Below are 15,668 nucleotides of genomic sequence, written 5' to 3' on the forward strand. Positions count from 1 at the left end.
GCATTGTGGGAAGTGAGTTTTCATTGGTGATGTTTTTCCTGTCTTCATCTGGGAGTTTGTTTTGCCTTGATTTATGCAAATACCCGATAACCTGTTACAGAAACGAACTGTTCAGTGCAGTTTCTGGAGGATTTTGAAACTTCCTTCTGTATCTCAGTTTTGGGGATGGGGCTATTTCTTGATAGTTCTTATCTAGCAGTGATCCGCATCCTTTTATGATTTCCAATAAAACTATGCCACTTTTACTCATACTTAACAGTAACATCTACCATCACACTAGCAGGGAAACTGTGTCACAAAATACATATCACTAGGAGTTAGTATCTTGTTACTAAAAACCTCAACCTTTTTTGATATAGAAATACCCACGAATTTTTTATCATCCCTTTTTCAACCAAAAATGCCTTTGCAATTTGCAATTTTATAAGTTGTTGCAATACTTCCATCTAGCTGTTAATGCGAAATTCTGTGCTACCTGTTTCAAAGTCTGTCCAATATGTTACACTGTGGCATTTACCATTTTTAAGCTTTCCAGAGTGTATTCTACAGTAAGTGCCAGCTTCCAGGTTTCTGTTCATTACCAATGATCTCACTGTATAGTTGAAAATCCTTCTCTCCATGTGAGAGTCAATAAGCTTGTCTTACTCAAATATTGAGTAGTTAAATCTTGCATTTTGCATTAGTACCCTGTTTTTGTCTTTTTAATGAGGAAAGAAATTGTAGGGTTTTTTTTCTATCCTGAGCTCTTTCACCCTGCAAATGAAATTTGAAGATTATGTTTCTAATTGTTTGCATTATATCCTGGAGACATATTTCAAGACAGGAGCAGGATTCAGAGATAGCTTTGGGGGGCTGTAAGTACTTGTTCAAACCTGAAAGTAGCGATTTACTTGGTCCCACTGTTTGATGTGTTCTCATCAACCACCAGCTGAATATCTCTGTCCTTAACTGTGTTTTCAGACTGCATTTCTACCTCTACCTCAGTTGGTGTGGATGTGTGGGGAAGGCCAGTTACTTCAGTTACTAGTAAGCAAAGTTAATCCATATGCAGCCCGTAGACTAGGGCTCTGAAATTTGTATCCTTTCTTTCTTGGCTCTACCACTAAGCTTTGCAATGACCCTTGTCAAGGTATTCCCTTTTTAAATCTAACATTACTGTTACTTCTTTCAGTTTTGTCTGTTATTTTCTGTTATAAGTCCTGTTATGTATTTTGTATTGGAACCATGAGCAACACAGTGATGTTCTCATCTCAGGGGGTTTCCAGGCTCTACTTCACTATAAAGAAGAGCCCCAAGGAAAGCCTCGCTGAAAAATCAAGGCCTCAGAAGAGAAGAGGGAGCAGTTCTGACATGAACAGAATAATCACGTAATAGCAACATAAACAGAATAATCAGGTAACAGACAATGTTGTACTAGGACATTTTATAAACATTTAAATCCCAATATTTATTAAAACCTTAAAGGCAATCAGCTGCTGATGCTATAGGAATTCTATTGCTTTTAAACCAATGATTGATTAAATGCACAAGAAGAAGCATTCAAGGGCACATGGCAGAAAAAGGGCATTCTTGCTGTACATTACTGGGCAGGATTTAAATCAGTAGGCTGAAATTTTGACTGAGGGATGTCATACCAATATGGTTTTAAAATCTAATCTGAACTGGGTTCATCCACTACTGGCATTGTAATGGCTTAGGAGGCTCTTGGTGCAAAGCTAGTTGGGATCTCTCAGGGTGAGGGGTAGCTAGAACCATTGCTGCAGAAATACAGGATCTCATTAAGCATATCCCATATGCTTTCTTAGAGCATGCTGAATTCTTCTGAGGCCTAGAGGAAATTCTGCATTAATTAGGGCATTTTGTAAGTTGTTTGTCTTTGACTTCCTTTCAAATGAGGGCTCTTAATCTTAGTCCTTTGGGTTCTTGCCTTAGACTGCTGACATTCCAGCAGTTCACCATACTGGTGGAGATCTGGGCACTGCTGGTATTTGCCAGTTGCTCAGTTTTACACATTGACCCGCCTGTTTTTTCTATCTCCAGCTGCAGACATTGCACTGAGATATAGCAACATAGAAGGCATGCGAAATTACTCATTTCATGAAATGTTCATTCATTTGCTTCTTTTTCCACTGCACATCTAGACATAGGCAAAGGTTTCAGGTTTTCTCATCCAGCTCACCATGAGAACTTTGAAACCCCAGTTCTGAGTTACTATGCAGAAAATTCTTATATGCAAAAAAAAGTTAGTTGGTTTCTACAAATATCTTTTGGCATGTTGCTTTGCAGCAACGGTGTCCAGAGAAGGCATTACTATTGAATTTTCACTGTTTCATTTTGAGAAGAAATTCAGCACCTTTCACAAAATAAAAGTGCACAGCACTAAGTTAGCTCTGTGGTATTGTGTAAATGTATAATTAGACCACAAAACCCATTTTTAGTATGCTCTTTTTAATGTGTTGAGAAGCATGCCATTTCATTTAATTTGCCAGTAAAATCCTAACTGTGAAATAGATGCCCCTCTTGGGTTTTTGTTGGAAAAGTGCCAAGACGGCCTCCTTGTCTTTATAGATTCAATTCAATATTAACACTTCCGCTCTTTCAATACCTCCTAAAGCCAAGAGTGGCTCTAATAGTTGCCATAAAAAAATGAAACCTGGTTACAGCAATGAAATACCACATCCATTTCAAGTCTAACTTGCACACAGTTCCATGAGATGTATCTGGATGTTTGTATGCTGGTTTTTAGAATTGCACAATATTCATTTATTGTCTTTCCTCTACTTTGTTTCACATTTCTCAGTACATATGCATTCATCTCCCTTTTTAACCTGCAAATTTGGAGTTTGTGATCCTGCAGCTTGACCAAAATTACTTACAACCTGCTAATGACCTTAAATGGAAGACGAGCCCCTTGGTGCCTTTGAAAATCCTGCCAAGCACCTTTCTGCCTCTTTGGAAAGGCAGAATGTCTTTGAAAATCAGACCTCTGATCCTTTGGAAATGGGACAAAAAATATGCATATTTGATCAGATAAACCATCCATTGCTTTTTTGACCCTGTCTGCAGCATCAGGCTGTAGCTGAGGCCCTGATTTACCTGAACCCTTCCCACACAGAGCATCACTAATGAGTTAAACCAAGGCCTACACCCCTCCAAGTCTGACATCACAGGAAAAAGTCAAGCAAAAACCAGCACACATCCCCAACAAGAGAGGAAAACCTCCCAAAAGAAGAGTGTGCTGGACTGGCTTTGAAGGGAGCTGCACTGATCCTGCAGCAGAGGTATAAGTATATTCTCCTCTTAGTCAGCACAGATATAAATATGATGAATGATCATGATGTTAAATCTGCTTGTGCCTCAAAACTTCACCAGTGATGCACCTCCTTACCAACTGACCTAGTTGCTTATTGAGAAATCAAAATATCCCTCATCTTAGCAAGATCTCAGCAATCGAGAAATAGCAATTCCACTTCTGGACACCTGCAGTAGAACATTAGTTATTTGCTTTTTCAAAATTATCCAAATAATTTAAACAATATGATTGTCTCTGTGAAAGATTCATAGTGAATTCCTTCTCTTCCTTGCCAAAGCTGTGTCTTGCCTCTCCCAGTTGATTTTTTTCTGACCCTAGTGACATGCAAATGGTCTTAATTACTGTGTCCTTGGCAATTGTACAAGGAAAATAGTTATTTCAATATTTATCTGTATTGCTTAAATGCTTCTGGGGAGAAGCAAGATGCCCTGTCTTAATTCTCCAGCATTAATTAAGATGAATGCAGAATTTCCTAGTAATTTGTATTTTTGTACTTCTTTCAGAAGGTACCATCTTGCCTACCTGTTTTACACCAGCTGAAAAGGAAAGAGCAGCAATCAAAATATGTTGTAAATTCCCTTTTCCCTGATTGGGGAAGGGAGAGACACAGGTCACAATGAATCTTCATTAGAAAGTGTTTTATTAATTAAGCTGTTAATATGAGTAAGATCCAGCCGTTACCGTTAACAGCAGGTTCCTATTCGTGCGGTGCACTCAGCTGTTCCTTCTCACGTTTTCCCGGCACACACATGCACACACACACATGCACGTGCACACACACACACACACACACACACACACTCACTCGTAGCTACTGGATTGCAGTGACAGCCGAGAAGCCAATGTCAGCTCATCGCTCAGAGGCAGAGGGTTGTACTGATGCATCAGTGGCTTTAAGGTGCATGTTTAGGAAGCCCCTCAGGGTCCCTGGTTTGTCAGGTGTGTACATATATATGTATACGTAATGTAGTTTCATCTACACGTAGCAGCCACCGTCTTTTTGGATGTGGCCCGAGTTATGCAGCTCGTTGATGCAAGTGTATGCAGGTGGCCTTGTACAGATTAGGCAACTCTTGGTGTCTTGAGTATATCAGTTCTTGCAGATTCAAAAGCACAGCTTGTCTCTGGACCTTATCAGCTCATGGGAGACTTTGCACACTATCTCTTGGAACTCACTTTTCCTTTCTCTAGCCTTGTGTTTTCTGGTAACTATTTCTTTGGCCAGAGACATGTGAATGGACCTATGGAGCTCCCACGGAATAGGGCTTTTAGGGCAAATTTCAGTCCTGAGGAGAGCAGAGCATGTGCAAACACAGAATGACAACTGAATTAAAGAGCAAAGTTGAAAAGGGAAATTTTCCAAGGATTAAAATGCAGACATTTATGTAGACATACATATACAGAAATAGCCTAGATGTCATAAGAAGGAAAATTATCCAAGCGAACAGTCCAGCTCCCTAGCTGGCTGGTTGGTTTGCTGGCCAGGCATACACCTCTGGGAAGCAGATGGCATGGGATGATGACTGGGAGGAGAGCTGGGCACCTAGGGCAGTGGGCCGAAGACTGTGGTTTCACCCTACTTCAGGATTTGGGGAGCTGGGTAGGATGGGATGCACCAGGTGTGCCGAAAGATGTCCCAGCTGGAAGGGCTGCTCCCTTGCTTGGTCGCCAGCCCATTCCCAGAGCCTATTTTATGTTGTCAGGTCAGCATTTTCCAGTGGAAGATATTTCCACTGAATATTTCTGCCCAGACTGAGGGTTGAATATTATATCAGCTTCATGCCTTGCTGTGTTCATTCACTTTCTAGTGCCCCCTTCCCTCCTTTTGTAAGTTAACAGCATGTTGATCTCCATACTGCTAAGCATGTTTTACGGGAACACCGGGAAGCAGTTGTCTGAGTCCAGTACGCTCTGCCCAGGTTCTTTTAGGTATTCCACATATATGGAAAGTGCAATGTTTAATACAAAAGTTTAAAGATATTTGGTGTTACACAGGATTTTTGATTTAGTGGAGCAATATACTGAAATCACACTACAAGTGTAATTGTCATTACTGGTGTCTATAATATGCTCACCATCACAGCGCTGGGCATGCCCAGTCACTGGGAAGGAATATCTGGGTTGAAGCCAGCTCTAGCCCGTTGCTCTTTTTGAAAATCCCTTTGTTAGTTGTTCAGGTTTTATACTCTGTGTTGGGCTGAGCCATGTATATGCTTCCCCCATGCTGGTCTGGCTAATTTCAGGGAGACATTCACAATCTTTTTTCAACTCAAAAACATTTTCACCAAATTTATGGCTATTTATTTAAAACAAAGATCATTCTCTGGCCCCTTTTGTGTTCAGATAAAGTCAGTTCTCTGTGTAACAGCTGTGTTTAATACATTGCATCTTACACCATTCCCGAGCTTCAAGGGCATCCCACCTTTGCCCATCTCCTCTGAGCCTTCTTTCATCACAGGAGTTAGTGGTCGGTCTCATTCCACCCTGGCTCAGAGCAACATTTAACGATCACTGGTGTTGCACAGTGAGCTTAATACATTCATCCTATGAATGACCATCTCTCTTGCCTGTGCACAGTGACAGTAAGAACATATATATATATTTCTGAAATCTGTAATTTACAATAGGTTACTATGTGAGTTAACCTGAGTTAATATTTCATTCATTGGTAGTATTCTATTTTTATGGTAACAGATCACTATCAAGGTTACAAAAAATAATAATACAGCGTCTATGATTTTGCAGCCACCAGTCGTATAGAGAGTCACTGTCATAAGCACAAGTCTTATTCCATGTGCTAGTGCGTACATTGGTCAGGTCCAAATATACATTCGTTGTCATTAACTTTGGAGCCATAATCATGGGTTCTTATCCATCATGCAATTGCATTAGGTGGCGAGTACTTTAGAGGTTGTTTGGGATGCTTTATAAGATACACAATTAGGAACAAGTGATAACTTACTTTTGTACATTTACATTGATTTGCCCACTGGTTATTACTAGTGTTACAGAAAAGTTGCCATACATTATTATGTTGTTCTCAGTGTTTACACTCACAGTGTGCTCCTTGTGGGCTACTAAAGTATGATTAGCTGCTTTACATGTTTGTAGTACCCATTTCATTTTACTGTTAAAAACATGAGCAGTTTCCTGTCCAGTGTTATTAATTAAATATTAAGTTAAACTTAGATTAACCATGGACCCTAGGGTTGGTGTATGTAGCGTTATTGCCTGTTATCAGACCTTGACCTCATGCTATTACAGATGGTATCCCTCCTGTAACTGGTTCTAAAGATGAGCGTTGACTTACCCGCAAAGCCCAAGTTGTTCCACAGGCAATGTGAGAAGGCAGGAGTTGTCAGAGATAGGCTTTGGGTGTATGCTCCAGCTATCAGTGTTCCCAAGGCGATAAGGTAACACTACATTTTCACATTTACTGTAAGTGAAGATACTTAGGTCTTGGATATAATCCACGCCTCAGTTATGGTTAACTTGTTCCCTTCACTGTCTACAGCATCCCATACTGCTTTTCCTTTGTAAAACCACAGTGTCATCCAAATTGATCCATGACTGAGGTGCTTAATTAGAACCTCAGTCCCAGGATTTTGACTGGATCTTACTTCTGTTGTAATAGGAATTTGTGCATCTACTGACATGAATCCCTTGTTTATGGGACTTCCCATGGGCGTTTGTAGTTTATTCAGCTGACTTACAATTTTCCAGAAATGGGATCTCCATTTAGAGGTATTCATAGATTCACTCCTATGTAGTTGCTGCTTTAGTGATCTGTTCCACCCTTCTATCGTCCCATTACTTTGAGGCTGGTAAGGGACGTGGCAAGTCCATTGTACTCCATTTGAAGCACACCAAGTTTGCACTTCTTTATTCTTAAAATGTGCTCCATTATCAGACGGTATTTCTCAGGGCAAGGGAAAAGTGGCAAACCACCTGTTTGAGCCAGCTACAGTTCATAAACCAGTTGCAGCTCGGATGAGGTGCATATTTCCTATACCACTAATTATTTCTACTCCCATGAGAATGTATTTCCAGCCTTCAGGTGTTCTCTTTAAAGGACCAATATAATCTACTTGCCAAGCTTCCCAGAGTAGTTTACCTTCTCTGAGATTGGCAAGCTGTTGTCCCTTTGACATGTACTGCACCACCGCTTGACAAAAAAGGTAATTACTGCATCAGTAGTGCAGAGCTGCAAATGCAGGAACAATATCACATCTCTGGCAGTAGATCTCTCGTGGGAATTTTATGCATTGTGTCTGTACAAGGCATCAAAATGTACTTTAATTGATAAGAAATACAGCATTCATTGGCTTCCTGAGGACAGTGTGAAAGTCAAACACTTGAGGTTTTCTTAAAGTTGTTTCCAAAGACGTAAGTCCCGATTTGTGATGGTCTTGATGGGATTCTGAAAGGTCTCATGCTTCACTGGCATTATAGCCAAAAAGACTAGATTCAAGCTTGCCACTGGCATAAGGCAGTGATTTGTGCTGAAAACCTGTTTCCTTTGTGCTGGACCAGAGCAACCCTGGCAAAGCCACCCTGCCAGCACCCACAGGCAGCAGGGTGTTAGTGGGGCCAAGCACTGTAACTCTCAGCTGTGGGGAGCCACTATTAGCTCTATATACTTCCTTAGCTTTGAGAAACCTTACCTTCCAAATTTTTCAGAGCAGCACTGACTTTTCGTGCCATATGATTATACTTGATATACTTGAAGAGGCTGCTTCCTTATCCTCAGTTACAGTGCTAAGACATTTCACATCTACTCAGGCCTGCATTGCATTTTCTGTGCCATCCGCATCTGGCTGAGAACAGGCAGAGGCCCAAAGTGGCTTGTCAGATCACAGCACTGCGCTTTGAGTTCGAAGAGTCAGCAGCAGAGCTCAAAGCCTCCCTGGAGGCCAGGGGACTAAGACAGTGGGTACTTTGCAATTTCTCCAGACCTTTCTTTTCACTCTGTCATAACCACTGAAGCTAGGAAGAGATGAGAACTGGAGGAGCGAAAAGCTATCTTTTCCAAGGTGCCTTGCTGATGATTTCCCAAGCCGCAAGAAACAGATCAGAGGGAGCTGGAAGCCTATAGAGTTTGCAATGATTTCTTTATCCTCTCACTCAAAAATCTCACAACAAAATGCTGCAGTTTATGCTACTATATTTTCTCTTTTGTTTTTTAGAAAATTATTTTGGAGGTTGCAGTTGGCAATTATAATAGCTACGCTTCATCCAGAATTAGCAGATGAAAAAATTATGCTCTTTTTCTGAATAGGCAAAGTGAAGTAGGGAAAGCCACTGCTCACATACAGGCAGGCAAGTCAGGAGCTGACCTATGAGCATGTAACAGAGAAGTTTGTTGAGGACTTAATGCAAGAGCCAGGGGTGGTGTGTCATTTTTAAGGGCTTTGTACATGCATGTGCATGTTTGCAAGCTATTGCAGCTAGAAGAATTTTAGAAGTAGGCAGCAGAAGCAGAAGAAAATGAAGGTCAACCTGAGAAAAGTGCAACTGTCAGAAAAAAAAGTCTAAAGGAAATTGTCTTGGGATCATCGTGCTGCCTGAAAATAGAGATTTGAAAAACTGAGCAAGTAAGTGGCCTCCAGGCATTCATAGTTACTATGCAAGACATGCACTTACACACTCTGTAAATTAAAAGGCAGCACCAAAGACCACCCCTGATTTCATGATCAAGTTCTTCTCCCCTTGGAAACAAGTATCCCACCTGTGGGCTAAGTGCTTGGAAGGAAAGTCTGGCAGGAAGCCACCATATTTCTCATCACTGTTAATATGACTCCTGTCCTTCAGCTCCACCCTCCACCCTCCTTCCCTTCTTCTCTCTTTTGCACCCCATTTCTTGAGGGAAGCCCCTTTTTGCAGAGGGACATGTTGACATCTGTGGTGCAGCAGTGCACTTCGGCAGTTTCTCTAAGCTATGCTCCAGGACCTGTTCCTGCAAGGGGCATCTACAGCCCCTCACCTCCAGGCATTGCCCACCAGAGCTGCCCTTCTCACCGCTTTGGCTACCACGGCAGCGTGGGCACCTGGCTTTTTGTGGCACATGCTGCAGAGCAGTGCAAAAGGTAGCCTAAAAGAGACAACGTGAGCACCCATTTGTGTGATGGCCTCACCACGCTTGTCAGCCATTTCCTCCACTCTCCTTTCTCCGTTGGTACTACTGTTTCATTGTTTTTCTTACCTCCTAACCTAGTATAATGCTGTTTCACATTGGTTTAATTTTCAGGCGAAATTGCAAATCAAACTAATTTCATTCTAATAAAGTAGGTTCACCCTGCTTTATCCAGTTTAAGATTGCTTTTACATGATCGGAATTAAATTAGCAGACTACCCCTTTTGAGATAAGGAATCAGGATTCAGCAGCATTGCAGAGCACCAGCTTTCTCTGCACATGATATAAATAATATATTCATAACTGTTTCACACAGTGAATATAATCATACTCAATTTCTATAGGGTATTTTTAATTTGCTTCTTGTATGTGTATTTCAGCCGACATGAAAAGGGAAAAAAAAAAAAGCTTGTAAACAAGATCTATTTGAAAACACACTACACAGTGCTAATTGGAAATCCTATTTGCACATTCTCTGCCATGGACAAGTCCTCATTGTTTAGGGTCCTGCCAACAGTGAATGGAAATCTCTTATTACAAGTCAGTAATTACAAGATGGTGTTGTCTTATTGATACCAGGGTACATGCTACCAGCAAAATCAACTCCAGTCTCTTCATGGCACTACCAAAATTAGAACATATCATATTTCCCTTTCTTGAACAAGTTTGTCTTTATCAAAGTATTGCTGACAGTCATTATGAATCCTCTCATCATTTGATTAGTATCTATGTGAACGGTGATGGGCAGAGCAGAAAATGAATTGATTAAGTTCAGACAGTCACCACAGAAAAAGGAAGGAGTGTCAAGCAAATAAAATATTCAACTTGTCACAGATCAAGGAAAGTTGGGGCTGGTACAGACAGCTTCAGCTCAGAGCAGAATGGCCTGGAAAGCATATCACTTCACTTAGAATCATAGAATCAGTAAGGTTGGAAGGGACCTCTGGAGATCATCTACTCCAACCTCCCTGCTCAGCAGTAACCTAGAACATGTTAGACAGGGTTGCATCCAGACGGGCCTTGAAGATCTCCAGAGAAGGAGACACCACAATCTCTCTGGGCAGCCTGTGCCAGTGCTCCGTCACTCTCACAGGGAAGAAATTCCCCCTCACGGTCAGGCAGAACTTCCTGTGCTTCAATTTCTGCCCATTGCCTCTTGTCCTGTCACACGGGACAACTGAAAAGAGTTTGTCCCCGTCCCCTTGACACCCTCCCTTCAGGTACTTGTACACACTGATAAGATCCCCCCTCAGTCTTCTCTTCCCCAGGCTAAATGGGCCCAGCTCTCACAGTCGTTCCTCATAAGGTAGATGCTCCAGCCCTCTGATCATCTTCGTAGCCCTACGCTGGCCTCTCTCCAGTAGCTCCATGTCTCTCTTGTCTTGGGGAGCCCAGTACTGGACACAGTACTCGAGATGAGGCCTCCCCAGGGCTGAGTAGAGGGACAGGATCACCTTCCCTGACCTGCTGGCAACACTCTTCCTAATGCACCCCGGGAGGCCATTGGCCTTCTTGACCACAAGGGCACATTGCTGGGTCATGGTCAACTTGTCATCCACCAGCACTCCCAGGTCCTTCTCTGCAGAGCTGCTCTCCACAAGGTCAGCCCCCAGCTTGTACTGCTGCCTAGGGTTACTTTTCCCTAGGTGCAGGACCCTGCACTTGCCCTTGTTGAACCTCAGGAGGTTCCTCTCCGCCCAGCTCTCCAGCCTGGCCAGTCTCTGAATGGCAGCACAGCCCTCAGGTGTGTCAGCCACTCCTCCCAGCTTGGTATCATCAGCAAACTTGCTGAGGAGACACTCTGTCCCCTCATCCAGGTCATTGATGAAGAAGTTGAACAGGATGGGACCCAGTATTGAGCCCTGGGGGAATCTAAAAAAAAACTTGAGGCTGTAAGCTTAAATTTGGTCTGAGCTAGTCTTTGAGGTAAAGTTTGTTAATGTGATTGATCATTATGAAAAATGTTCATCTTGGCTGCTTGGCTTTGCTAGTTCTTGAATTTTCACAGATCTCGCATGTGGTGTGGAGCAGACCTGCCATCCAGGAGCCCACAGAAACCTGGGGACAGCCAATATTCCCCCCGCAAGCAGGATAAACGGGGGAAGGTGGATGGCCTTCACCTCTCGTGTTCACAGCACCCAGCACGAGGGCCAGCAATATTCAGCATGAAGGCAGGGCTCCTAGTTGACAGCTGGTTTAATCAAAACTTCTCCCCACTGTTTTCAGCCACCAGTAATTTGCTTCAGGGCTGCAGGATCGCTGAGTGTCCTGCAGCACCCCAAAAGCAAAGGTGTCTGGCACCTCTGTGAAATGTCCTTGGGGCCCTCACCGCCGAGGAGGTGGTGGGAAGCTGCAAGCCAGTGACCGGAATGAGCCCCCAGCACGGCGAGAGCGTGCGGGGCAGCGGTGCCTCTGCTGAGCAAATAGCTCTGGCCGGGGCACGGCTGCAGCCCCGGGCGACCCTGCTCGGGAGAAGGTTGGCGTCACACCTGCTTCGCATCCGGCTGTCACCTGCTCCACACCTGCGCTTCCCAGCTATTGGCAACAGGACTTGAGTCGGCGTGGGAGAGGCAGGCTAATACCCCTCTTCCCGCAGATTTCTAGTGCGTCTTTCCCCACAGGGAGGCTGAGTTTGCTTTGATTTGTTTTTCCTTCAGTCTTATGTGCTCATGTAAGTCTTATCTAGTCTTATGTGCTCATGTAAGTCAGTTTCTAGAATACATTTGGACTTGAATTTAGAATATTTAGAGCCTATTTTGACAGGAATTTAAATGGGTTAGGAGAGCTGACTCTTGCTCTGCTTCACTGAATAGAGCTTCTGTGAATGGAGCAGTTTTAGGACTAACCATGTGATTAGGACATTTGCCTGACCTACAGACTTAAATTGTTTCAGTCCAAGCAGGACCGAACCCACCGCCTCCCCCCTCCTGAACTTGCACTTGGATCCCCGACGTGCAGGACTGCAAGGGGCAGCTGAGCCTGCAGCTCCCGCTGCCGACACTGCCTGTTCCTCCACCCGGCCACAGTTTTCCCCCTCAACGTTGCCATCACTTGAAGATCAGATAGGCAGAACGACCAACGGCGGTTTTCCCGGAAGAGGTCCCACAACGTGAAGCGAAAGGAGGGCTGGGACAAGGCAGGAAGAGAGGCGAAAGGCAGAGCCGAAGGACTCGTTTTTCTCACGCTCTGCAGATACCCCGCTGCAGATCAGCTCCCTGTGGCTCCCATGCTTGGGCTTGCAAAGCTTTGGCACACTGAGAGCAGGGGAAGATGCTCCTGGCACCCTCCAGGTACAAGTTTGCATAGTCAGAGTGGGTTTAAGCATTGTATGGCAGAGAAACAAGATACAGGTCAGTTAACAAGAGCCAGCAGAACCAAAGCCACTTCCTAAGGCTTGAAAAGGCCTTTGGTCACCAGCACCTTGATCCAACACAAAACCAGGCTGCCAGCACAAGGGACCATCCCACCACTTGCCTGTCTCCCACTGCTTGTTCCCATGTGGTCACGCACTGAGCTGCATTGGGAAACTCCTGTACCAAAATCTAACCCCACAGTAACAGCACAGCAGGTTGTCTGCTGGATGGGTTTCCAGACCCAGCTACCCGACTGGGGTCACGATCCTTGTTCCTGCACAAAAGAGACTGGGAGAAAGGTTGCTCCCTGTTTCTAGCAGCTGAGCAAATTTAGGCCAGAATAAAATAGCTGTGAAACCACAGCCAGTGTCATGCGGGCCATGGCTTCCCTTGGCCAGGGCCACTGAGGCTAAGGCACGTGGCTTTGTGCATGTCGGAGGCAGAAGACCTCAGAGGCAGAGAACCAACGGGGAATTGAAAGCAAAGGAAGCAGCAGGTACTGAGGGATACAAAGCCCTGGGTGCAAGCCCTACTCAAAAGAGAGAAAGAGGTCGGTCCCTGGTGCTCACAGCTGGCTGGACAGAAAAGCAGAGAGCCTCTGGTCTTTGATTCTCATCATGTTCAGGACTCTTTGGACACTTTTTGCAAATAAAAACTATGATGCTAAAGAAATGACTGATTCATGGATAAGTTTTTCCTAATGATAGAAACCACCAGCACAGCCCCAACTATCAGCAAACTGCTGAGTTCCATGGCCACAACTGCATTAAGCAGAAAGCTGGAAACCGCAGAAATAAAACATGAATTGTGCTTACGGACTTGAGCACTTAAATAAATTGTTTCCAACACATGAAATATTAAGGCTGTTTTAAATAAATGCAAAAAAAATTCAAGAGAGGCCGAGAGAATGCGATGTCTGCAAGGTCTATCCGTCCCTGATATTCCACATGTAATGGGAAAAATAAGAGACAGAATTTATATCCCAAGAGATTTAAAACATGTCTGTGCTAAGCTGCTAAGAAAACCTCATGAAGTTAAGTAAGTCAACAGAGAAAAACATTTTGGTACAAAGAGAGGATACAGGGACAGGGAGAAAGCCTTATGCACAAAATAGAAATGTGCATAAAGTAAAGAGAAATACTGGATTGAAACAAGTGAACAGTTACTGTCAGACCATACCATGTTTTGTTTAAATGAAAAATAGGTGGATGTTCTAATATGGCTTTAACTTGTAAATGTGGCTTTTAAACACAGAACACTCATGGGAAGGAGGAGTAGGAAAACCTAGTGCATAGAAACTCTTAGAAAGATACATTGTGCAGTGATTTGCTCTAAGGCTAACCACAGTGAGTGGAAACCTTTCCCCTTTCAGGTGGCTTGTGTGTCACATTGCAGATCCTCATCTGGGAAGCTAATGAAGGAGGATCTAAAGTACGAACAAGTGTAATGCGAGCTGATGTGGAAAACTGTGATCATAGGCAAATTCTTTGGGCAGAACCCAAACTCTCATGCAACCAGCAACAAAACTGCTGCTGACTTCAGTGTGATCACTCAGGACTCATGAGAAGCATGTTGTTAATGCTTTCCTGGTCTGGGATTTTAATCAGCAATAAAATGGGTATTACAAGGGTATTCAAGGAAAACTGTAGAGCAGCAAGGCGAAGGACGGGTTGTATAGGGCCAGCAGAGAGTACAGCAGGACAACAGAGGTGAGACCTAGAGGAAGAAGCCTAACAGATGCAATTTGTGAAAATGTCTCCTAAGGCCACGCAGCTTCCTTTTTAGCTTAATATTGCCAATTCGTATTCCATACAGAATACAGGCAGAGGTGAGACAATACCAGATATTTGCATACATGACACTAGAGATTTGCACTATAGCCATGAAGGCCCTTTAAGCTTGTCCAATGTGCAGGCGCACTTTTCCACAGTACAGTCAAGCCTGAAGAGTCATTTACACCTGGATCTCTCACTGCTAGCATCTTTCTAGCAGGCCCCTATCAAATTTCACCCGAAATTGTTTGCCTCCAGAGAACAGCACTGAGCTGCCTGTATGCTCATGCTCTTCTAAGAGCAAAAGATAAATGGATTAGTGTAGCTCTGAGGTAACACCAAAGAGCAGCTCCATATGCTCAGTCCTTCCCTGCACCCCCTCCAGAAAAAACGTTTCCTGTGGGTATGGCAGAGGCCCGATCATAAACAGAACAGAAAGAATTGCAAAGGCCAGGTGGATTTTAAAAGCTTTAAATTTCCTAGGCTTCACAAGTACAAAAGCAGACAAGTTGAATGAGGTGAGCTTTGTGATCTTACTTCCTTGAATGTGTTTCATATTTCATTTTTATTTCCTGGGAAGGAGCAATACAGAAAGTCAGTCCACATTCATCTATGTCATGAGAAGGTTCAACACTTACTTACATAAGAGTAGACAGCCAAGCGCTTTTTACTATAATTACTTTGCCTCAGCAATTTCGTTTTATCATAGCTGATGTAAGTCAAGGCAAGTGAAAGGCATCTGAGAAGGTAACATGAAAATAACATGGCACATGAAAGGCTTCAGCTTTCTCAAAGATAGAGACTGTCATCTTTATCTGACACTAATTGGAAGCTTTTTCATTATCACTGCCACATTCTGCCCTTGGCTACCTGCCCATAAATCTTTCTGATATTTTTCAGCAGGATCTGAAGGCAAATAATTTGAGGGCAGAATTTGATAGGGAACCGGTACAAGGACAGAACTGGGGAAGAACTCTCCTGGGATTTCATTTCTTGCCCTGACACAGGCAAATCTCTTCACCCCAAGCACCCCAGGTCATCATTTGCCCTGGGTCAATGTAAATGTAAAATCAGAGGTATCTAACCATTATGCAGGC

The sequence above is a fragment of the Rhea pennata genome, chromosome 3 (assembly GCF_028389875.1).
Source record: "Rhea pennata isolate bPtePen1 chromosome 3, bPtePen1.pri, whole genome shotgun sequence".
Classification (NCBI taxonomy): Eukaryota; Metazoa; Chordata; class Aves; order Rheiformes; family Rheidae; genus Rhea; species Rhea pennata.